Source organism: Hordeum vulgare, chromosome 6H (genome assembly GCF_904849725.1).
Source record: "Hordeum vulgare subsp. vulgare chromosome 6H, MorexV3_pseudomolecules_assembly, whole genome shotgun sequence".
Taxonomy (NCBI): Eukaryota; Viridiplantae; Streptophyta; class Magnoliopsida; order Poales; family Poaceae; genus Hordeum; species Hordeum vulgare.
In genome coordinates this window covers 88,440,952-88,466,406 of record NC_058523.1, presented here as the reverse complement: position 1 = coordinate 88,466,406, position 25,455 = coordinate 88,440,952, and positions in this window count along the sequence as shown.

Below are 25,455 nucleotides of genomic sequence, written 5' to 3'. Positions count from 1 at the left end.
TGGCATCACCTGCCTGCTGGAGGATTTCTCAAGTATAATCGTGAAGAACTCCATCTCTGAAAAGCAGCAGAAGAGACCAATTACTACCCTTTACAACATTGTCAGTACTCGCTGCTCCTGCTCCCATTGTCTTGCCAAATGCAAAAAAGTTTTTTTTAAATGGGTGTGAGACATAGCCTAATGGAGAGGAAGAAGACACAGAGCGTACTGGCATCGTCGTTGTCCTGGTAGCGCCTCCGACACATAGTCCTGTCGAACACCTTCATGGCGAACGTGGCGTTGCCGTCGTACCTGAAGACAAGGAAGTACCCGTGCCACAGGTCGTAGGCACGGACGAACTACTTCCAGCAACGATCTAGGTACATGCTTCCATCGGTGTCGAACACCACCTCCACGTCCCACAGCTTCCGAAGCCCGTTGCCGGCCTGCCTCAGCTTCATGTTCTGTGGATGATGGTCGTCCGGCATCTTCACAAAATTGTCCGGCATCACCTGCCTGCTGGAGGATTTCTCAAGTATAATCGTGAAGAACTCCATCTGTGAAAAGCAGCAGAAGAGACCAATTACTACCCTTTACAACATTGTCATACAACATTTACAGCAACATCATCATCAGTATTATGTAGGACTTTTCTGCATAGTGCTCTCCAAATTTAGCATTCAAAGTAGGAGTACTTTTCCAATTTGAGCATTCCATAAGCAAAACCAAATTGTAAAATAAAGTAGTATTCAAATTAGCATGCATTCAATTATAAGCAAAACTACATCATCTCTTGTCATACATATAACGTCACTAATACAGCTAGAACCGTAGCGCCTGACGGGTATCGTGCGGGCGGTGGACACCCAAAGAGAAGGAACCATCACAGGATCATAGATCCAGTGAGATCCCTAAAGAACCTGCCAGGTATTGTCGAACCTGCCCTCCAACGCAACCATGTAGCGATGGACGTGCTCGTCCTCCTCGCTGACACGGCGACGTACCACCTCTGCGGTGTCCGGAAGCCTCGGCACCATCACTGGCCCACGCGACCGCCACCAAACAAGAATCGGGTCAACAACGGGCTAGCTCCTCACCAACCTACGCCCCCCGGAAGGTAGCACCTCCCAATACCAGCCGGGCGGATCCCAGCCACGGACAGTGCCCCTCTGATCAAGCAGGTGTCCTCCGCCAAGTCGACGACGAGGATGCGGGATAGGCATCGTAAAATGAACTAAAAAATAAACTAGTTATATTAATTTTCTTGCTAAAGATAAACTACTTCTTATATCAGCGTGCTTCTAAAAATAAATAACAAATTACCACATCACCACATCACAGTATTTAGAAAGAGTGCGTGTTGACTATATGAGACAATTATGGTCCTATAGGCCATGGATCTTTCATGCTCTTTGCATGTCAAGGATAAGACAATGATCTTGGTTATATAAACAATAAAGTATAGGTATTGGTGAAGCTTATAAAAACTGGTGCTTTTCTTACTAGCAAGCATATTTCTGCTCATATCCGTAGGAGGTGCTTTTCTTACTAGGAAGCTGAATGTAGAACACTTTTAGTTCAGTACTTGTTTCTTTAACCATGTTATTTTCCTCCAGGTCTGTTTTTTGTAGTAAGTAGGTTGGGAAAATATCAAGTGCTACCATCCTTGGGATCCTTCTCATGTTTCAAAAATTCTGTAATATATATATATATGAATGTTTACAAGGAGTGTTATGGGTAAACAATTAATAGGAGCTATGTGAAAACAATCAACATGTGAGTTAGATTCTCTTTAGTACTAGGCCACCATTGCGCTGCGGAGAGGTGGACCAACACTCATGGTACTATTTTTGTTCATTGGAACATCATTTTTTTATATTTGTACCCACTAACGAGTGCATATGCATTTTTTATCTTACAGTCCTAGAGGATCAAGACGTATACAATTAGAAAGGAGATGATGAGCATTATATACTACTCCCTGCGATCCAATGTAAGTGTCGCGGTTTTGAGCTCAGGTTAAATCTTATTTCAAAACAGCAATACTTATTATGGATTGGAGGGAGTATCATACCGGTACATATGCCACACTGTACTTGTACTTAGTTAATCATGTATTGTGCACTAGAAAATCTTGAAAAACAATTTTGTGAAGAAAAGTTAAGTAGTAACCTTATATTTGTATGCATATTAGAAACAAGATTTATAATCTTTATATCGATTTGTAAATAAATTATTTTAGCCGTCCAGTTTTGGTATGTTCATACATTGATGAAACTGAAAATTCTTTTAGTCATCCAGTTTCGGCAACGCGGAGTTAAACTAGTCAAAAATTAAAAACAATAAATCAAAAAAATAAAGTAGTTCTTACTAAAAATAAACTACTTCTATATATAGTAAAATTTAATAAAGTAGTTTTATTAAATCAACTAGTTCAACTACTAAGCACTAACCTAAAATCGATATCTACTAACCTAAATAAAAAATTAATACGTATATGAAAAAACATATATAAACAAAAAAATGCTTTGAAGATTATATTCATACATACATAGCCACATCCATTCATCATATATCTACCACATACATATATACATTATATATATGAAAAAATGCAATGAACAAAAAAATAATACAAATTATATAAAAAATGAACAGAGCCATGGCGGCGGCGGCTCACATCGGGGGCGTCCGGGGCGACGGCGTGGGCGGCGAGGGCAACGACGACCATGGCGGTGGGCGGAGGGCGAGGGCGACGGTGACGGGCGACGGCTCGGGGGCGGCGGAGGGCGACGGCGACGGCGGTGGGGGGCGGAGGGCGACGGAGTGGGCTCGAGGGGCAACGGGTGACGGCGATGGGGCAGCCTGGCGGCGCCCTGGATGAGGTCGCGGCGCCGTGAAATATGAAAATTTCCAAAGTGTTGTCTTATATAGCAAAGGCATTGGTCCGAGTTAGTGGCACCAACCGAGACTAAAGGGTTGCATTGGTCCCGGTTAGTGCCACCAACCGGGACCAAATGCCTCTTTTCAGCAGCCCAAAGGGCGGGAAACAGAGACCTTTGGTCCCGGTTAGTTGGGACCAACCGCGACTAAAGGGGGCATTAGTCTCGGTTGGAGCCACAAACCGGGAGCAAAGGTCTCTTTTCAGCAGCCCGAAGGGCGGGAAGCAGAGGCCTTTGGTCCGGGTTGGAGCCACAAACCGGGACTAAAGGCATGTGCGTGCCACAGCCGCGGTGCGGTTGGATATTTAGTCCGACATCACCAAGCGAAGGCCTCCCGAACCTATTTATAAGCTCCGCCGCTGTTGCAACATCGAGTTTGAATTTAAAGACAAAATTCAACATAAATTTAAAGTCCTAGTTGGCCAGTTAAGCTAACTAGCACATTGAATTTGGGTTGAATTTTCTCTATAAATTCGCATCTATTTTTTAAATTTTTTTCCGTTATTTTTGTTTTGTTTTTTCTTCATTTTTTTCTTCTGTTTCTAATTACAACTAAATTTTTGTTTTTTGGCACCAACCGGGACCAAAGGTCGTGTGCTGGCTCGGTGCGGTGCTACGTTTAATTTTTTTTCTAGTTTTTTTGTGTTCTTTTTTTGTTTCTAATTACTTATTTATTTTCTTTTATGATAATTCTTTTTTCTATTAAAGTTTGTAACAAAATTCTAATTACTTATTTATTTTCTTTTATGATAATTCTTTTTGCTATTAAAGTTTGTAACAAAATTCTAATTACTTATTTTTTTTCTTTTCAGATAATTCTTTTTCTATTAAAGTTTGTAACAAAATTCTAATTACTTATTTACTTTGTTTTACGATAATTCTTTTAGTCAGGACTTCTTGTTTTATTAAAGTTTATTTTATTTTATTTGGTTTCTACTTACATCATTAATTTTCATCCCTTTCTGACTTCATATGTTATTTTTCATGCATTTACTGATTATTTTGAGCTATAAGACCCTGAAATTGAAAAACATTTCAAATGAACTCTAAAAAGGTTGGAATTTGACATGGTATCATCATTTCATCCACATAGCATATGCAAGAAAGTTGAGAGGGTTACGGCAAAAACTGGATGCACGTCGTGTACAAAACGGACAATCTCTTTTGAAGTATCAGGATTTCATACCGAAAGTTGTCTGTTTCAACAGACATTTCAAATGAACTACGAAAAGGTTGAAAGTTGGCATGGTATCATCATAATAGTTGTGGAGGAAGTCTTCACTTTTTCTTCGCTTGTGTCCTTTCCTTATTGCGCCGTAACCATGGATAATCTTCATCATTTATCAGGATGCTTGGGTCAGCCTTGACTTTGAAGGGAGGAATTTCATGAAACCTTTCATAATCTTGAGACATGTCTGTCCTGCCCTCCACTCCCAAGAACTATGTGGAGCTTTGGCTCATCGTATGATGTATTGGATTCCTTATCTTTTCTTTTTCTCGGTTTGGTAGACATGTCCTTCACATAGATAACATGTGACGAATCATTGGCTAGGACGAACGGTTCGTCAGTGTACCCAAGATTGTTCAGATCCACTGTTGTCATTCCGTACTTTGGGTCTACCTGTACCCCGCCTCCTGACAGATTGATCCATTTGCACTTAAACAAAGGGACCTTAAAATCATGTCCGTATTCCAGTTCCAATATGTGCACTATGTAACCATAATATGTGTCTTTTCCCCTCTCGGTTGCTGCATCAAAGCGGACACCGCTGTTTTGGTTGGTGCTCTTTTGATCTTGGGCGATCGTGTAAAATGTATTCCCATTTATCTCGTATCCTTTGTAAGTCAATACAGTTGAAGATGGTCCCCTGTACAACGAGTACAGCTCAACACAAACAGTGTTCTCACCTCTGAGACGTGTTTCCAACCAACTACTGAAAGTCCTGACGTGTTCAATTGTAATCCAGTCGTTGCACCGCTCCGGGTGTTTGGAGCGCAGACTGTTCTTGTGTTCATCGACATACGGGGTCACCAAGGTAGAGTTCATTAGTACTGTGTAGTGTGCTTGAGACCAAGAATATCCATCCCTGCATATTCTTGAATCCCCTCCAAGCGTGCCTTTTCCAGTCAGTCTCCCCTCATACCGCGATTCAGGAAGACCTATCTTCTTAAGGCCAGGAATGAAGTCAACACAAAACCCAATGACATCCTCTGTTTGATGGCCTATGGAGATGCTTCCTTCTGGACTAGCGCGGTTACACACATATTTCTTTAGGACTCCCATGAACCTCTCAAAGGGGTACATATTGTGTAGAAATACGGGCCCAGAATGACAATCTCGTCAACTAGATGAACTAGGACGTGCGTCATGATATTGAAGAAGGATGGTGGGAACACCAGCTCGAAACTGACAAGACATTGCACCACATCACTCCTTAGCCTTGGTATGATTTCTGGATCGATCACCTTCTGAGAGATTGCATTGAGGAATGCACATAGCTTCACAATGGCTAATCGGACGTTTTCCAGTAGAAGCCCCCTCAATGCAACCGAAAGCAGTTGCCTTATAATCACGTGACAGTCATGAGACTTTAGGTTCTGGAACATTTTCTCTGCCATATTTATTATTCCCTTTATATTCGACGAAAAGCCAGTCGGGACCTTCATACTAAGCATGCATTCAAAGAAAATTTCCTTCTCTTCTTTGGTAACAGTGTAGCTGGCAGGACCTTCATACTGCTTTGGAGGCATGCCGTCTTTTTCATGCAAACTTTGCAGGTCCTCCCGTGCCTCAGCTGTATCTTTTGTCTTCCCATACACGCCCACGAAGCCTAGCAGGTTCACGCAAAGGTTCTTCGTGACGTGCATCACGTCGATCGAAGAGCGGACCTGTAGGTCTTTCCAGTAGGGTAGGTCCCAAAATATAGATTTCTTCTTCCACATGGGTGATTGTCCCGCAACGTCACCCGGAATAGATAGTCCGACGGGACACTTTCCAAAGATTACTTTTAAATCATTGACCATGGCAAGTACGTGATCACCGTTACGCATGGCGGGCTTCTTCCGGTCATCTTCCTCGCCTTTGAAATGCTTGCCTTTCTTTCGACATTGATGGTTGGTCGGAAGAAATCGACGATGGCCCAGGTACACATTCTTCCTGCATTTGTCCAGGTATATACTTTTGGTGTCAGCTAAACAGTGTGTGCATGTGTGGTATCCCTTATTTGTCTATCCTGAAAGGTTACTCAGAGTGGGCCAATTGTTGATGGTTACAAACAGCAACGCGTGTAGGTCAAATTCCTCCTGTTTGTGCTCATCCCACACACCTACACCGTTTCCATTCCACATCTGTAAAAAGTTCTTCAACTAATGGCCTTAGGTACACATCAATGTCGTTGCCGGGTTGCTTAGGGCCTTGGATGAGAACTGCCATCATAATGAACTTCCGCTTCATGCACATCCAAGGAGGAAGGTTATACATACATAGAGTCACGGGCCAGGTACTGTGATTGCTGCTCTCCTCCCCGAAAGGATTAATTCCATCCGCGCTTAAACCAAACCATACATTCCTTGCGTCACGTGCAAACTCAGCCCAGTACTCTCTCTTGATTTTTCTCCACTCCGACTTGTCAGCAGGTGCTCTCAACTTCCCGTCTTTCTTACGGGCCTCATTGTGCCATCGCATCAACTTGGCATGCTCTTTGTGTCTGAACAGGCGTTTCAACCGTGGTATTATACGAGCATACCACATCACCTTTGCAGGAACCCTCTTCCTACGGGGCTCGCCGTCAACATCACCAGGGTCATCTCGTCTGATCTTATACCGCAATGCACCTCATACCGAGGATGCGTTCAAATCCTTGTATGCACCGCGCTAGAGGATGCAGTCATTAGGGCATGCATGTATCTTCTGCACCTCCAATCCTAGAGGGCATACGACCTTCATTGCTGCGTACATACTGTGTGGCAATTCATTATCCTTTGGAAGCTTCTTCTTCAATATTTTCAGTAGCTTCTCAAATCCTTTGTCAGGCACATCATTCTGTGCCTTCCACTATAGCAATTCGAGTACAGTACCCAGGTTTGTGTTGCCATCTTTGCAATTGGCGTACAACCCTATTTGTGATCGTCTAACATGCGATCGAACTTCAGCTTCTCCTTTTGGCTTTCGCATTGCGTCTTTGCATCGACAATGACCCGGCGGAGATCATCATCATCAGGCACATCGTCTAGTTCCTCTTGATCTTCAGTAGCTTCCCCCGTTGCAACATCATCGGGCACATCGTCTGGTTCCTCTTGATCTTCAGCAGCTCCCCCCGTTGCAGCATCACGGTATTCAGGGGGCACATAGTTGTCATCGTCCTCTTCTTCTTCGTCGTCTTCCATCATAACCCCTATTTCTCCATGCCTTGTCCAAACATTATAGTGTGGCATGAAACCCTTGTAAGGCAGGTGGGTGTGAAGGATTTTCCGGTCAGAGTAAGACTTCGTATTCCCACATTTAGGGCATGGACAACACATAAAACCATTCTGCTTGTTTGCCTCAGCCACTTCGAGAAAATTATGCATGCCCTTATTGTACTCGGAGGTGTGTCTGTCACCATACATCCATTGCCGGTTCATCTGCGTGCATTATATATAATTATGTGTCAAAAGTAAGAAAATCAGACAAGTATCTATCTAAAGTAAGAAAATCAGACAAGTCTCTATCTAAAGTAAGAAAATTAGAAATAACATAAGAACAAGAGGCTCACCACGGTGGTGCCGGCGACTGATACGTCTCAAACTTATCTATAATTTTTTATGGTTTCATGCTGTTATCTTGTCAACTTTGCATGTTTTATGTACCTTCTATATCTTTTTTGGGACTAACTTATTAATTCAGTGCCAAGTGCCAGTTCCTGTTTTTTCTGTGTTTTGACTCTTTTCAGATCTGTTTTGGAAGGGAGTCCAAACGGAATAAAATCCCCGAAATAAATTTTTCCAGAATGGAAGAAGATCAGGGGACTTGAGGGCCAAGGCAGGAGCGCCACAGGGGGCCCACAAGCCCTGTAGCTGCCACCAGGGGGCGGCGGCTACCAGGCTTGTGGCCCCCCTGGAGCTCCCCTACCCTAGCTCTTTCGCCTATAAATTCCCTAAAATCCCAGAAAAAATCAGGGCATCCAAAAAAATATTTTTCCGTCGCCGCAACCTTCCGTTTCCGCGAGATCTCATCTGGAGACCCTTCCCGGTGCCCTGCCGGAGGGGACTTTGGAGTTGGAGGGATTCTACATCAACATCTTCGCCTCTCCAATGACTCGTGAGTAGTCCACTTTAGACCTACGGTTCCGTAGTTAGTACCTAGATGGCTTCTTCTCTCTCTTGGATCTTCAATACAAAGTTCTCCATGATCTTCACGGATATCTATCCGATGTAATCCTCTTTGGCGGTGTGTTTGTCGAGATCCGATGAATTGTGGATTTTTCATCAGATTATCTATGAATTATATTTGAGTCTTTGCTGATTTCTTATATGCATGATTTGATATCCTTGTAAGTCTCTCCAAGTCTTTGGTTTTGTTTGGCCAACTAGATCTATGATTCTTGCAATGGGAGAAGTGCTTGGTTTTAGGTTCATACCGTGTGGTGACCTTTCCCAGTGACAGAAGGGGCAGCAAGGCATGCATCATGTTGTTGCCATCAAGGGTAACAAGATGGCCTTTTATCATAGATATGAGATTGTCCATCTACATCAAGTCATCTTGCTTAAGGCGTTACTCTGTTCTTATGAACCTAATACACTAGATGCATGCTGGATAGCGGTCGACGTGTGGAGTAATAGTAGTAGATGCAGAAAGTATCGGTCTACTTGTTTTGGACGTGATGCCTATATATATATAATCATTTCCTTAGATAACGTCACGACTTCGCGCGGTTCTATCAATTGCTCGACAGGAATTCGTTCACCCATCGTCTACTTGCTTTCATGAGAGAAGCCACTAGTGAACACTACGGCCCCCGGGGCTATTCACAACTATCGTTTCCACTTTCACTTTTACTTTGCTTTGTTTCCTTTTTGCTTTCAGTTCTCACTTTGCAAACAATCTATAATGGATTGACAACCCCTTCATAGCGTTGGGTGCAAGCTCTTTGTGTTTGTGCAGGTACTTGTGACTCGACATGATCCTCCCACTGGATCGATACCTTGGTTCTCAAACTGAGGGAAATACTTACCGCCGCTGTGCTACTCACCCTTTCCACTTCAAGGGAACACCAATGCAAGGCTCCAAGGCCGCGAGGAAATCCTTTGCATATTTGCCAAGGAAGTCCCTAAACGCGTAGCCCGTGACAGAAGGATTCCTGGCGCTGTTGCTAGGGAAGGTCTGTTGTCGCAGTAGCAGAAGGATTTCTGGCGCCGTTTCCGGGGAGGAGGATCGCTTGCCGAGGAGATCAAGACAAGATCTATCCAAGTAGGTGTCACAAACTCATCTCTTGCATTTACCTTTTTGCCAGTTGTCTCTCTTTTTCCTCTCCCCACTTCACATTTGCCGTTTTCATTTGCCTTTCTCCCTTTGTCGTTTTCTTTTGCCTTTTTGCCTTTCTCCTTTGCCCGTTTCACTCGCTTACTGCCTACTCGTTTGTGTGTGGGATAGTCCATTAATGGCTAGACCCACCACTCCAAACGATACCCCTGAGAACGAAGTTCTCAATTTCAGGCAGAATGAGGAAGAAAATTTAAAGGATGCTTGGTACAGGATTTGCAATGCTCAAAGTAGATCTACTCGTAAGCAATCCACTACCGTTCTTCTTCGCAGTTTTATGTTGGAATCTCTCCTTGGAATAGGTATATTCTTGATACCATCATAGGCGGGAATTTTTTGGGGAGCCATACTGTTGACTCCTATGGAGCTATCATGAATTTGATAGGCTCACCCCCGCTCATGGTTAATTGAACTACCTTGACCTTGGAACACGTTATGCAAAGGCTTGACGCTATTGAAAACAAATTTGCCACAATTGAAATTATTGAGGGTTTGGATAGAAAGATCCACAATCAAATTACTCAGTACGGATCCAAAGTGGGAATGGTTTTGGAAAATTTAAGGGAGAAGGAACCTATAGTTAATGATTCCTCTATAATTGGCAAACTAGAAGATGTCATAAACAACTTGGGTTGCGCTTTTGCCGCTGTGAAAAATACTCCAAATCTCACTCTCAAAAAGACCGTCAAGTCTGTTTTTGTTCCTAAAGCTAGTGGTGAGTCATCCAATAAAGAAGACCTTAAGATGATAAACGATCACGCTACTTATGGTTTGAGCACCAAAGATGACTATACGTGATTCCATCACCTTTTGCCTAGCTAAGGGCGTTAAACAATAGCGCTTGTTGCGAGGCAACCCAATGAATCTATCCTTTTTATTTCTGTTTTGTGTTTTCAAAACTTTCATTATTCTGTTATGATTGTGTTTTTTGTGTTTCTTTTTGCGTTTGTGCCAAGAAAACCGTTATGATTAGTCTTGGGGATGATCGTTTGGTCATGCTGGAAAAGACAGAAACTTTCTGCTCACGAAAAGAATTTTAATTTTTTTTCTGTAAGATCTTTTGAGCTTATTATTTTTTCTGCTGATTTATACACAAATTTTTCACACTTTCGTAATGTTTCAGAATTTTTCAATTACCAGAATATACGAAGTATACAGATTGCTATAGACTCGTCTGCTGTTAACAGATTCTGTTTTTGTTTAGTTGGTTGCTTATTTTGATGAAACTATGGATAGTATTAGGGGGTTTTCGCCATGGAAGATTGAAAATACAGTAACCCAACATCAACATAATTATAATTTAAGTTTTCTACAGTACCTAAGGAAGTGGTGGTTTGCTTTCTTATACTAATGTTATCACGAGTTTCTGTTTAAGTTTCGTGTTGTGAAGTTTTCAAGTTTTGGGTGAAGTTCTTATGGACAAAGAGATAAAAAGTGGCAAGAGCTCAAACTTGGGGATGCCCAAGACACCCAAAGTTGATTCAAGGATGCCGTAAAAGCCTAAGCTTGGGGATGCCCCGGGAAGGCATCCCCTATTTCGTCTACAATCCATCGGCAACGTTACTTGGGGCTATATTTTTATTCACCACATGTTATTTATTTTGCTTGGAGCGTCTTGTATCGTAGGAGTCTTTTATGTTTGTTGTGTCACAATCTTCCTTGTTGCACACCTAGATAGATAGACATGCACTCACCCTGATTTTGTCGAGCTTCACTTATATCCTTTGGTTAGACAATTCAGCTCACATGTGCTTCACTTATATCTTTTGAGCTAGTTGATTTTTCTCTATGTGCTTCACTTATATCTTTTAGAGCACGGAACCGCCTGGCTTGGTAGTTGATCTATCCTATGAAAGTAGTCTCAAAAGGGGTAGTTATACAAAGGGATATGAAAACTTCCACCTTCATGTGCATTGAATAGTTAGAGAAGTTTGGTTCCTCTCAATTAGTTTTGACTTGTGGTTGTGGTAATATTAAGTCATGTTAGTATGGTTTTGTGGATCTACAAATACTTGTGTTGAAGTTAGTGATTCCCGTAGCATGCACGTATGGTGAACTGCTATGTGATGAAGTCTGAGCATTATTAGTCTATTGATTGTCATCCTTTGTGTAGCGGTCGGGATCGCGCGATGGTTTATACCTACCAACCCTTCCCCTAGGAGTATGCGTTGAATGCTTTGTTTCGATTACTACTAAAACTTTTGCAACAAGTATATGAGTTCTTCATGACTAATGTTGAGACCATGGTTTAGATGCACTTTCACCTTTCACCATCACTATCTTCTTTAGTGTCGTGCAACTTTCGCCGGTGCACAAAACCACCATATAGCCTCCCTCAAAATAGCCACCATACCTACCTACTATGGCTTTTTCAAAGCTATTCCGAGATATATTGCCATGAAACTACCACCATGACATGTGCCACCACTTCCACATTGCCATTGCATGTTCGTAAGATAGCTAGCATGATGTTTCCATTGATGTCTATGCCATGCTAGATCATTGATACGGTACACTACCGAAGGCATTCCATATAGAGTCATCATTGCTCTATGTTTTGAGTTGTAAGTGTGATGATCATCATTGATGGAGCATTGTCCCATGTGAGGAAATAAAAGAGGCCAGCGAAACCCATATACAAAAAGAGGCAAAAGATGCCCACCAAAAAAAAAGAGGCCAAAGGGCCCACCAAAAAATGAGAGAAAAAGAGAGAAGGGACAATGCTACTATCCTTCCACACTTGTGCTTTTTAAGCACCATGATCTTCATGATTGAGAGTCTCTCGTTTTGTCACCACCATATAGCTAGTGGGAAATTTTCATTATATAACTTGGCTTGTATATTCCAATGATAGGCTTCCTCAAATTTGCCTTAGGTCTTCGTGAGCAAGCAATTTGGATGCACACCCACTAGTTTTCTTTAGGAGCTTTCACATACTCTTTTCTCTAGTGCATCATTTGTATAGAAATCCCTACTCATTCACATTGATATCTATTGTATCTCCACAGCTCATTGATATGCCTAGTTAATGTGACCATCTTCTCCTTGTTTGTCTTGCAACCTCCACCACACTCCATTTCACTTATAGTGCTAAAACCATGGCTCACGCTCTTGTATTGAGTGAGAGTTGAAAAGGTTTGAGAAAGTAAAAGTGTGAAAACAATTACTTGGCCAATACCGGGGTTGTGCATGATTTAAATTCGTTGTGCAAGGATGATAGAGCATAGCCAGACTATATGATTTTGTAGGGATAACTTTCTTTTGGCCTCGTTATTTTTAAAGTTCATGATTACCTTGCTAGTTTGCTTGAAGTATTATTGTCTCCACATCAATAGCAAACTATTGTTTTGAATCTAATGGATCTAAACATACACGTCACATAAGAGGAGTTACAAAGGACATCTATGCTAGGTAGCATGAAATCATCAAAAATTCATTCTTTATCACTTCCCTACTCGAGAATGAGCAGGAGTTAAGCTTGGGGATGCCTGATACGTTTCAAACGTATCTATAATTTTTGATGGTTTCATGTTGTTATCTTGTCAACTTTGGATGTTTTATGTACCTTTTATATCTTTTTTGGGACTAACTTATTAATTTAGTGCCAAGTGCCAGTTCCTGTTTTTTCTGTGTTTTTAAATCTTTTCAGATCTGATTTTGGAACGGAGTCCAAACGGAATAAAATCCCCGAAATAAATTTTTAGAGAATGGAAGAATATCAGGGGACTTGAGGGCCAAGGCAGGAGCGCCAGAGGGGGGCCACAAGCCGTGTAGCCGCACCAAGGGGGCCGGCGGCTACCAGGCTTGTGGCCCCCCGGGAGCTCCCCTGCCCTAGCTCTTTCGCCTATAAATTCCCTAAAATCCCAGAAAAAATTAGGGCATCCACGAAAATACTTTTCCGCTGCCGCAAGCTTTCGTTTCCGCGAGATCTCATCTGGAGACCCTTCCCAGTGCCCTGCCGGAGGGGACTTTGGAGTTGGACGGCTTCTACATCAACATCTTCGCCTCTCCAATGACTCGTGAGTAGTCCACTTCAGACCTACGGGTCCGTAGTTAGTAGCTAGATGGCTTCTTCTCTCTCTTGGATCTTCAATACAAAGTTCTCCATGATCTTGATGAAGATATACCTGATGTAATCCTCTTTGGCGGTGTGTTTGTCGAGATCCAGTGAATTGTGGATTTGTGATCAGATTATCTATGAATTATATTTGAGTCTTTGCTGATTTCTTATATGCATGGTTTGATATCCTTGTAAGTCTCTCCGAGTCTTGGGTTTTGTTTGGCCAACTAGATCTATGATTCTTGCAATGGGAGAAGTGCTTGGTTTTGGGTTCATACCGTGTGGTGACCTTTCCCAGTGAAAGAAGGGGCAGCAAGGCACGCATCGTGTTTTTGCCATCAAGGCTAACAAGATGGGCTTTTATCATAGATATGAAATTGTCCATCTACATCATGTCATCTTTCTTAAGGTGTTACTACTTAATACACTAGATGCATGCTGGATATCGGTCGACGTGTGGAGTAATAGTAGTAGATGCAGAAAATATCGGTCTACTTGTTTTGGACATGATGCCTATAGATATAATCATTGCCTTAGATAATGTCATGACTTTGCGCGGTTCTATCAGTTGCTCGACAATAATTCGTTCACCCACCATCTACTTGCTTTCATGAGAGAAGCCACTAGTGAACACTACCGCCCCCGGGTCTATTCACAACTATCATTTCGACTTTCACTTTTACTTTGCTTTGTTTCCTTTTTGCTTTCAGTTCTCACTTTGCAAACAATCTATAAGGGATTGACAACCCCTTCATAGCGTTGGGTGCAAGCTCTTTGTGTTTATGCAGGTACTTGTGACTCGACGTGATCCTCCGAGTGGATCGATACCTTGGTTGTCAAATTGAGGGAAAGACTTACCGTCGGTGTGCTACATCACCCTTTCCTCTTCGAGGGAACACCAACGCAAGGCTCCAAGGCCGCGGGGAAATCCTTTGCATATTTGCCAAGGAAGTCCCTAAAGGAGTAGCCCATGACAGAAGGATTCCTGGCGACGTTGCCAGGGAAGGTCTGTTGTCGCAGTAACAGCGACGAGATCGACGCGGGCGATCAACGGCGGTGAAAACTGGGATGGGGCATGACGGACCGCTAAATCTAGACAAATATCGGCAAAAATGGAGCTCCGAGGTCGAGCTTCGAGAGGAGAAAGCTTAACTAGTGTTGCTCGGGCATTTCATCGAACACCTCATGTGCATAGGAGGTGAGCTAGAGCACCCAAATGCCCTCCCCTTGCCGGCCAGAAAAAACAGAGTGCTCTGCCGTGGTGATGGGTATATATAGGCAAATTATTTGTCCCGGTTCGTGGCATAAACCGGAACTAACGCCCCCCCTTCTATACCGGCTCAAAGCACAAACCGGTACCAATGGATGTGGGCTAGGAGCGTGGCCAGTAGTCCCGGTTCGTTCCTAGAACCGGGACAAATGGGTCCAGACGAAACGGGAGCAACGTCCATGAGGCCCCAGCCGACCCCGTGGGCTCATGAACTGGGACTAATGCCCCCCATGGGTCCTGGTTCGTGAAGAACCGGGACTAATGGGTTGGCCAGGCCTGAACCAAAGCCCTGTTTTCTACTAGTGTATCATAGAAAGGAAATTTTGTCCCATGAATACTAAAACCGGAAGCAAAGCTCATCCTCTGAAACCTAGATTTATACTCATAGTTTTGGCCTTGAAGTTCATAGATTTGATCTTGGAGGTGGTCGATCTAGTCTTGGAGCTTAAAAAGAATCTCTCCCACATTCTTTGTGTCCAGCTTGTTTTCCCGAATGAAATCCGTGATCATAGATTGGTTGTTACTCAGACCATGGTGAACCATCCCTTGGTACTTGAAGATCTCCTGCTCCACCGCCGCAAGCCTGACCTTCTCGCTTCCCTCCTTCTTGGGACCTTCAACATCTCAGATGTGAAGCACCCCCTAATGCATCTCAATGGCTTGAGGGTGCTTCATCACCTCTGGAATGTAGGCGTTGGTGACTTTCTCGAAGAACTTGTGTTTAGATGGGCTTGGTGAAGTCATGGCAATCTAAATATGTTAGAAAAATGGCTCGAAACAAGAAGAGAGGAAAATATGGCTATGTGGTGGTCAAAACAATCAGGAGTATATATAATGATTTTTCCAGGTCAGAATGCGTGCTCGGGAAGAATTCGAAGTACGGGAGGCACACGAGGACTCCACAAGCTATCAGGGCACGACCTAGGGGGGTCGTGCCATGTTGGCGTCTCCCTCCCTCATGGGTCTGCTAGACTCCACTTTATTTTTATATTTTTTCTAAAATACCAAAACCTGTAGAAATTATTTTTTTGAACTTTTTGAGTCGGTTTACTTAATGTACCACATACCAACCCTTTTTCAGGGTTCTAGAGTGTTCGAGAAAACTTCCTTTATGTGCTCCTCCTGTGTTATGACCTGGATGACATTAGTTTCCTCATTAATGGGTGTACCTGAAATATAATGCTTGATTCTTTTCCCATTCACCACTCTTGGGTTTTTACCTTCAAAGTTATTGATCTTCATAGCACCGGAGCGATTGACCTCCTCGACAACATACGGTCCCTCCCATTTGGAGAGGAGTTTCCATGCAAAAAAACTAAAACAAGAATTATGCAAAAGCACTAAATCTCCTACATTAAATTCTCATTCTCGAATTCTCTTGTCATGCCATATTTCAACATTTTCTTTGAATAACTTATCATTTTCATAAGTTTGTGTGCTCCATTCATCGAGTGAGCTAATATCAAAAAACCTCTTTAATTGCCCAATAAGCTTTATGTTATAACTCAAGAGGTAAATGACAAGCTTTTCAATAGACCATTTTATATGGGGACATCGCCATGGGGTTCTTGTAAGCAGTTCTATATGCCCATAAAGCATCATCGAGTTTCTTACACCAATTCTTTCTAGGTCTATTGACAGTCTTCTGAAAGATTAATTCCATTTTGCGATTGCTCAATGCATTTTACCACTAGATTTAGGATGGTAAGGTGATGCAATTCTATGGTTAACATCATATTTAGCTAAGCACCATGAATAAAATGTGAACAACCATCATTCATTAAATATCTAGGGACTCCAAACCTCAAAAAGATAATGTGGTTAAGCATTTTGATAGAAGTGTTATGATCAGCACTACTAGTTGTAATAGCTTCTACCCACTTAGTAATGTAATCAAGAGCAACTAAAATATGAGTATATCCATTAGAGGAAGGAAAAGGTTCCATAGAGTCAAAACCCCACACATCAAATGGTGCAATAGCAAGTCAATAGTTCATAGGCATTTCCTAACGTTTACCAATGTTACCGACTCTTTGGCTTTCATCACAAGAAAGGACATACTTACCAGCATCTTTAAAAAGAGTAGGCGCGTAGAAACCGGATTGTAATACCTTGTGAGTTGTTCTGTCACCGGCATGGTGGCCTCAGTAGGCATGGGAATGACTCTTCCTTAGAATTAGTTCCTCCTCATGCTTAGGTATACAATGTCTAATAACACCATCTACTCCTTTTAAAACATGTGGGTCATCCCAAAAGTAATGTCGTAAATCATTGAATAATTTTTTTATTGTGTTGATAGGTTAACTAGGTGGAATATATTTAGCAACAATGTTATTAGCATAATACGCTTACCATGGAGTACTACGTGAAGTGTTTATAGCAGCAAGTTGCTCATTAGGAAAATTATCATCAATAAGAGTCGGTCATCAAGAACATTTTCCATCCTAGACAAGTTATCTACTATAGAATTGACAGCTCCCTTCCTATCAACGATATGCAGATCAAATTCTGGGAGAAATAGGACCCATCTAATGATTCTAGGTTTATCTTTTTTATTTTCCATAAGGTATTTAATAGCAACATGACCAGTGTGAACAGTTACTTTAGAATCAACAATATAATGTCTAAACATATCACATGCAAAAACAACTCCTAAAAATTCCTTTTCAGTAGTGGCAAAATTTCTTTAAGAAGTGTCTAGGGTCTTACTAGCATAATGAATAACATTCAATTTCTTATTTACTCCGTGCCCTAGAACAACACCAACAACATAATCACTAGCATCACACATAATTTCAAATGGTAGGTTCCAATCAGGTGGTTGGACAATAGGTGCAGAAATTAAGGCTTTCTTAAGTATTTCAGCGGCTTCTAAACAATCATCATCAAAAACAAAAGGAACATATTTTTTGGAGAAGATTAGTTAATGGCCTAGAAATCTTTGATAATCTTTAATGAAACGCCCATAGAAACCAACATGACCAAGAATACTTCCTACGCCTTTGATATATTTAGGCAAGGCATTTTCTCTATTGCATCAACATTGGTTTATCCACCTCAGTACCTCATTCAGAAATTTTATGCCCAAGCAACATACCTTCATTCACCAGAAAGTGTCACTTCTCCCAATTCAGTACGAGATTAGTTTCTCCACATCTCCACAAAACTCGATCAAGGTTTCTCAAGCAATCATCAAAGGAAGTCCCATTAATAGAAAAATCAATCATGAAAACCTCAACAATATTTTCACGGAAGTCAAAGAATATAGAAGTCATACATCTTTGAAAGGTAGTAGGTGCATTGCATAGAACAAAAGGCATACACCTATAAGCATAAGCTCCAAGAGGACAAGTAAAGGTAGTTTTCTCTTGGTTCTCTTTTGACACAGGTATTTGAGAGAATGCAGAATATACAACAAGAAAGCAAAAGTGTGTGTGATTAGATAACCTTTCTAACATTTGACCAATAAAAGGAAAGGGCTAATGATATTTTCTAGTAGCCTTATTCAATTTCCTGAAATCAATTACCATCCTATAACCGGTTACTATCCTTTGTGGAATAAGTTTATTTTTTCATTAGGGACAATAGTTATACCACGTTTCTTAGGAACACAATGAACATGACTTACCCATCTACTATCAGCAATAGGATAAATTTTACTTGCTTCCGGAATTTTTAGTATTTCAGTTCTTACCATATCTTTCATCTTAGGGTTGAGACGGTGTTGATGATCAATGACTGGTTTAGCATCCAGTTCCATATTAATCTTGTGCTGACAGAGAGTGGGGATTATGCCCTTAAGATCATCAAGAGTATGTCCAATAGTAGCCCTGTGTTTCTTTAAAGTTTTGAGTAATCTTATTTCTTCATGCTCTGAAAGATTATCAATGGTAATAACAGGTTGTATCTTCTTGTCATCAAGATAAGCATATTTCAAAATATCGATTAAAGCCTTAAGCTCAAATACAGGATCTCCCTTGGGTCGAGGAGGATCACCTAAAATTTCAACTGGAAAGTTGTGTTTAAGGATAGGTTGTTGATCAAGCAGTATCCTATCTATTTCATTCCTTTCATTCAAATGCATATCATTCTAATGGTCTAGCAAATAATGTTCTAGTGGATTGGTAGGACATATAGGAATAGAAGCAAGACCAATTATTTCATCCTTATTAAGCAATTCTTTTTCATGTTGTTGTTTTCTAAACTTGGATCAATTAAACTCGTGAGAAATATCACCAAAACTAAATTTGACCTTCTCAATAGCACAATTAATTTTAGCATTAACCGTATTCAAGAAAGCTCTACAAAATACAATGGGACAAAATTTATCTTGTTCTGAACCAAGTACTAAGAAATCAGTGGGGTAGTTGACTTTTCCGCACAAGACTTGAACATCTCTAACAATCCGAAGTGGTGAAATAGTATCACGGTTTGCAAGCTTAATAGTGACATCAATATCTTCAATTTCAGATGGTGTTGTATCATGCATAATTTCTTGATATAATGTAAAAAGTAAAGCACTAATACTAGCATCAATATCACACAGGCCATGATAACAATGATCTCCAATTTTAACTGAGATAACAGGCGTGCCTGCCAGTAGTTTACTTTTATCTAGTTCATCTTGTTTCTTTTTAACATGTTTTGCAATTCTACGAGCTTCATCACAGAGATAAATAACATGCCATCAATATTATCAACTAGGAGACATTTAACTATAGCAAAATTCGGCTCAACATTTATTTGGTCAGAAGGTCTAGGTGTCCTAACATAACTCTTATTAACCACTGTTGTAGCCTTAGCATGGTATCTATTCCTAACAGGAAAAGGAGGTTTCCCAATGTAAGCAGTAGGAACAATTGGATCAACATGGTTAATACTTATTTCTTCCTTCTTAATTCTAAAAGGTTCGTTGGGTAATTTTTTAATGGGAGGATGATATTTAAACCACTTTTCTTTGGGAAGATCAACACACGTAGCAAAACATACAGACAAAGTAGCTACTATCTGAGAGTCAATGCCATATTTATTGCTAAACTCATGAAAGGGAGAAGTTTCCATGAAGGATTTAACGAAATAGAAATCAATATTTGTACCTGACTCTTTACCTTCATTGAGTTCCCAATCATCATAGTTGCATTTAATATTTTCCAAAAGATCCCATCTAAATTCAATAGTCTCCTTCATATAAGAACCAGCAATACAAGAATCAAGTAACATTGGTCATCATGAGAAAGTCGAGCATAATTTTTTTGTATAATCAATTCTCTTGGAAGAGCATGGTTGGGGAAAGTGTGCATCATATATTCAAGCCTCCCCAAGATTGAGCGATACTTTCTCATTCATGAGGGCAGCAATTATAAGTAAAATTCTGATCATGATGGATTGGATGCATAGGATAAAACTTCTGATGACATTCCAGCTTCAAGCGATTCCAGTCCCATGATCCAATATCATCCAATAGAATGTACCACATTAATGTTTTTCCTCCAAAGATAAAGAGAAAACTTTATTCTTCACTTTATCTCCGGATAGACCTAAAAGCTTAAACAATCCACAAATCTCATCGACAAATATCAAATGGTAATCAGGATGAGTTGTACCATCATATGGATTAGATAACATTTTTTCAAGCATACGTGAAGGAATTTCATAATAAATATTTTCAGTAGGTTCAGTGGGTTAAGGAAAAATATCCTCATCTTCAGTTAGAAGTGAAGATGCCCCGAACAAACCACTCAAAGGGTGGTCGTTCATAGTAACAAGCATTAGTAAATTTCAGCACGTGTAGAAAATGTTTCCTTACAAATTACCAATTATTAGCGGGGCTTCACTCCCCGAAAATGGCGCCAGAAAAGAGTCTTGATGACCCACAATTAATCGTACTCCTTACAATAAGTAAGATTGTTGAACCCAACAAGGAGCAGAAGGAAATGATAAGCGGTTTTGAGCAAGTATTCTCTACAAGTGCTCTAAGTAATAGTCATAGATTGTTCTCTAGCAAGATAATTCATAACAAGTGACAAGTAACAATAGTAACAAAGGTGCATCAAGGTATACCAATCCTTTTTATAGCAAAGGACAGGCCTAAAATTACTCTTATATAAAGCAAGAACTCCCGAGGACACATGGGAATTTCTGTCTACCCATGTTCATCATATTGAGTTGATTCGTGCTCGCTACTTTGATAATATGATATGTGGGTGGAACGGTGCTAAGGTTTTATTTTTACTTGAACTAACAACCTGCTTATGATTACCCCCTCTCGCAAGCATCCGCAACTACGAAAGAAGAATTAATATAAATCTAACCATAGCATGAAACATGTGAATCCAAATTAGCCCATTATGAAATAACGCATAAACTAGGGCTTAAGCTTCTAGCACTCTTGCAACCCATCATCTACTTGTTACTCCACAATGACTTCCCTTAAGACCATAACATAGTGAAGTGTCATGTAATAGACATTCACATGACACCACTAAGCGAAGTAACAACATCCATATCATCAAAATGTCAAATGAATGCCAACTTTATATGATTACTTATAACAAGTGTTCTCCCATGTCCTCAGGAACAACAGTTACTACTCACACATCATCAATATGTTCAAGATCAAAGGTGTAATAATAATAATTAAGGATCTGAACATAATATCTTCCACTAAGTAATCCAACAAGCATCAACTAAAAGATATAATCAACACAACATGTAACCCACATGTACCAATATGAAGTTTTGAGATAGAGATTGTATACAAGAGATGAACTAGGGTTGTAGATGAGATGGTGCTAGTGAAGATGTTGATGAAGATTGATCCTCCCACTAAGGAGGAGGCGTCGGTGAGGACGATGGCTTCGATTTCCCCTTCCCGTAGGGAAGTTTCCCCGGTAGAATATTTCTACCGGAGACAAAAAAATGGCCTCTACCCAGGTTTTCGCCTCGAGACGGTGGCACTTTGGCTCAAAGGTAACTTATCAATTTTTCTAGGGTAAAACACACCATATAGGAGAATATGGTCGCGAGAGGGCCAGAAGTGGGCCCACAAGCCATCAAGGCACGGCCTGGGGGCGCCCTGTTGGCTTGTGGCCAGTAGGTGGCCCCTCTTTGCTATATTTTTTGCCAAACAAATCTTAAATATTCCAAAAACATCACCATAAAGTTTTAGGTCATTTGGAGCAAGTTTATTTTTCTGCCTTTTTATTAGTTTATCGGTCCAGAATTCAAACTTCGAGATATTTCCCTCTTAGTGATATACCTTCCATATTCAGGGAGAAAGAACATAAGAATTGTATGATAATAAGGGATAATGGACAAGATTAACACAAATATCAATAACAATTCATGATGCAAAACGGATGTATGAACCAACGACATTCCGAAAAAAACAATCTATTGCATGTCACTCTCCCGGCCACTTCGACAAACTACTCGTTGGGCTACGCCATGGGTGGCCCCGATGTCAACTCGTGACATCCACCACCTTTCTGGTCACCACCGTCATGGCTAAAATGAAAATAGTCCCAAACAGGGACCCCGGGTACAAAACAACTCGGGCACACACTACTGCAGGATGATCCAAACATGACACTACAATCAGAGACCCTTCGATCAAACAGTGTGTGATGCATTAATCGCAAATGGTATTGCAAAAAACCATAAAAAAAGATGCAAAATGTTTGCGATGGGAGAGACATCAAACATGATTCAGATTAGAGTTGTTTGTGTGATGTGTGGCATATGGTTCACTCCAATGAATTGTTTGCGATGAGGAAGAACAACAGAAACGGGCAACCAGATGAAGGTGTGTGCGGTATACAACATACAGTTCACTCATATGAATTGTTTGTGATTAGGAAACACAACAGAAACGGACTGCTAGATCAAAGGTGTGTGCGATATTCGGCATACAGTTCACTCGGATAAACTCTTTGCACCGAGCCAAGAGAACAAAACCGTTCAACTTAACAATATGTACTAATAAGGAAATGATTGCACAACCAAATTAAACATCCAATTACATAGATAGCTAGTACACACACGACATTTCCACACACCAAAAAACTATTACATGCATAATTAACCAGGATAAATAATCGCCTGATCATCATCTACTTCTTCAGTTCTTCTTGTGACGCTTGTCGCCACTTCTCTACTAGGATAAATGGAACAATATTCTTTATAGTGAATAGTGTGCTCTGTTGGGCACACAAGTATGTATATGGATCATAGGCTTGGGCGAGCAATGTTCCTGTACATGTCGTGCTCGCTCGATGTCCCTTCTATGCTAAGTTTCCATTAACTGATGACATTTTATGAATAGTCACCGTTTCCCGCCATTTCATCACCGATTTCATGTCGCCACCCAGCGATATTTGCACATTAACCTAGGCAGCGCGCGATGCACCAAGGCAACAAGCATAGCCAGTAGCACGTCCACATTTGCATGCCAACCCACGGAAGTGCTGCCTCTGCCATCAAAGTCGTCAATGAGCAAAACGAGAAGGCACAATGGCCCATCGAGGCCGAGGCGCTCCCCGGCAATGTGATGGACGACATTGTGTTGCACGTCATCACCATGGTTGAGCAGACCCTTCGCGCACGGTGCTTTAGCGCCGCAGATCAAGATAGGCATGTTATCACCGGGAGGCTACATCTTGCCACACAACTTGATCGATGGTGCGCCCTAGAGCAAGCTATGTGCTTCCACACCAATAGGTTGCGGCTCGCCGCACAGCAATACCGTTGGAGCACCGCAGAGTGAGAAGTGCGACGTGCCGCACAACAAGAGCGGATCCATCGGTGCTTGCCTACTATCAACAGGGCGTTTTAGCTTGCTACACGTCCTTTCAGTACCTTCATTCCTTGCCAGGAGTGAGAAGAGGCAATGTGTGTCGTACTTGCACAAGAGGTCGTTCGCCTTGTCCGCGACCCACTCGATGCCAACACGTGATACGTCCATTTTGCATCATGCTTTCATGTTGATATTTATTTCTTTTTGGGCTGTTATATTACTTGTGGTACCATATTTATGCCTTTTATCTCTTATTTTGCAAGTTTTATTTGAAGAGGGAGAATTCAGGCAGATGGAATTCTGGACTCGAAAAGGAGCAAATCCTAGTCCACTATTCTGCACATCTCCAAATGCCCTGAAAAGTTACGTGGATTTTTTCTGGATTATATAAAAAATACTAGGCGAAAGAACTACCGGAGGGGGGCCACCAGGGCTCGACAAGCTTGCCCACCGCCACCACCCCCCCTGGTGGCGCAGGGCAAGCTTGTGGGTTGCGTGACGGCCCACTAGCCCCCCTCTTTTGTTATATGAAGGGTTTTGGTCATCATCAACACTCCTCTCGTCGGAGGGGAGGCATCTTCATCAACATCTTCATCAGTACCATCTCCTCTCCAATCCCTAGTTCATCACTTGTAACCAATCTTCGTCTCGCAACTCCAATTGGTACTTGTAAGGTTGCTAGTACTGTTGATTACTCTTTGTAGTTGATGCTAGTTGGATTACTTGGTGAAGAGTTTATGTTCAGATCCTTGATGCTATTCATTACACCTCTGATCATGATTATGATTATGTCTTGTGAGTAGTTACTTTTGCGTTCCTAAGGACATGGGGTAAGTCATGTTAATAATAGTCATGTGAATTTGATATTCGTTCGGTATTTTGATATGTTGTATGTTGTTTTTCCTCTAGTGGTCTTATGTGAACGTCGACTACATAGCACTTCACCATATTTGGGCCTAGAGGAAGGCATTGGGAAGTAGTAAGTAGATGATGGGTTGCTGGAGTGACAGAAGCTTAAACCCGAGTCTATGCATTGCTTCGTGAGGGGCTGATTTGGATCCACTGGTTTAATGCTATGGTTAGACTTTGTATTAATTCTTATTTTGTAGTTGCGGATGCTTGCAAGAGAGCTTAATCATAAGTGGGATGCTTGTCCAAGTAAGGGCAGTTCCCAAGCACCGGTCCACCCACATATCAAACTATCAAAGTAACGAACGCGAATCGTATGAACATGATGAAACTAGCATGACAGAAATTCCCGTGTGTCCTCGAGAGCGTTTTCCCTCCTATAAGACTTTGTTCAGGATTGTCCCTTGCTACAAAAGGGATTGGTCCACTTGCTGCACCGTTGCTACTACTTGTTACTTGTTACTCTTTGCTTGCTATGTTTCACCTCGCTACACAATCACTTGTTACCGCTACTTTCAGTGCTTGCAGTTATTACCTTGCTTAAATCCGTTTATCAGAGCCTTCTGCTCCTCGTTGGGTTCGACACTCTTACTTATCTAAAGGACTACGATTGATCCCCTATACTTGTGGGTCATCATGACTCTTTTCTGGTGCCGTTGCCGGGGAGTGAAGCGCCTTTGGTAAGTGGAAATTGGTAAGGAAACATTTATATACTGTGCTGAAATTTATTGTCACTTGTCACTATGGAAACTGTTCCTTTGAGGAATCTGTTCAGGGTATCTTCACCACGAACGGAAGCACGAGGAGTTGCTCATCAACCTGAGGTACCTACTGAAAATATCTTTTATGAAATTCCTTCGGGTATGCTTGAGAAACTGCTGGCTAATCCTTTCACAGGAGATGGATCTTCACATCCAGACTTGCATCTAATCTATGTAGATGAAGTTTGTGGTTTATTTAAGCTTGCAGGTTTGCACGAGG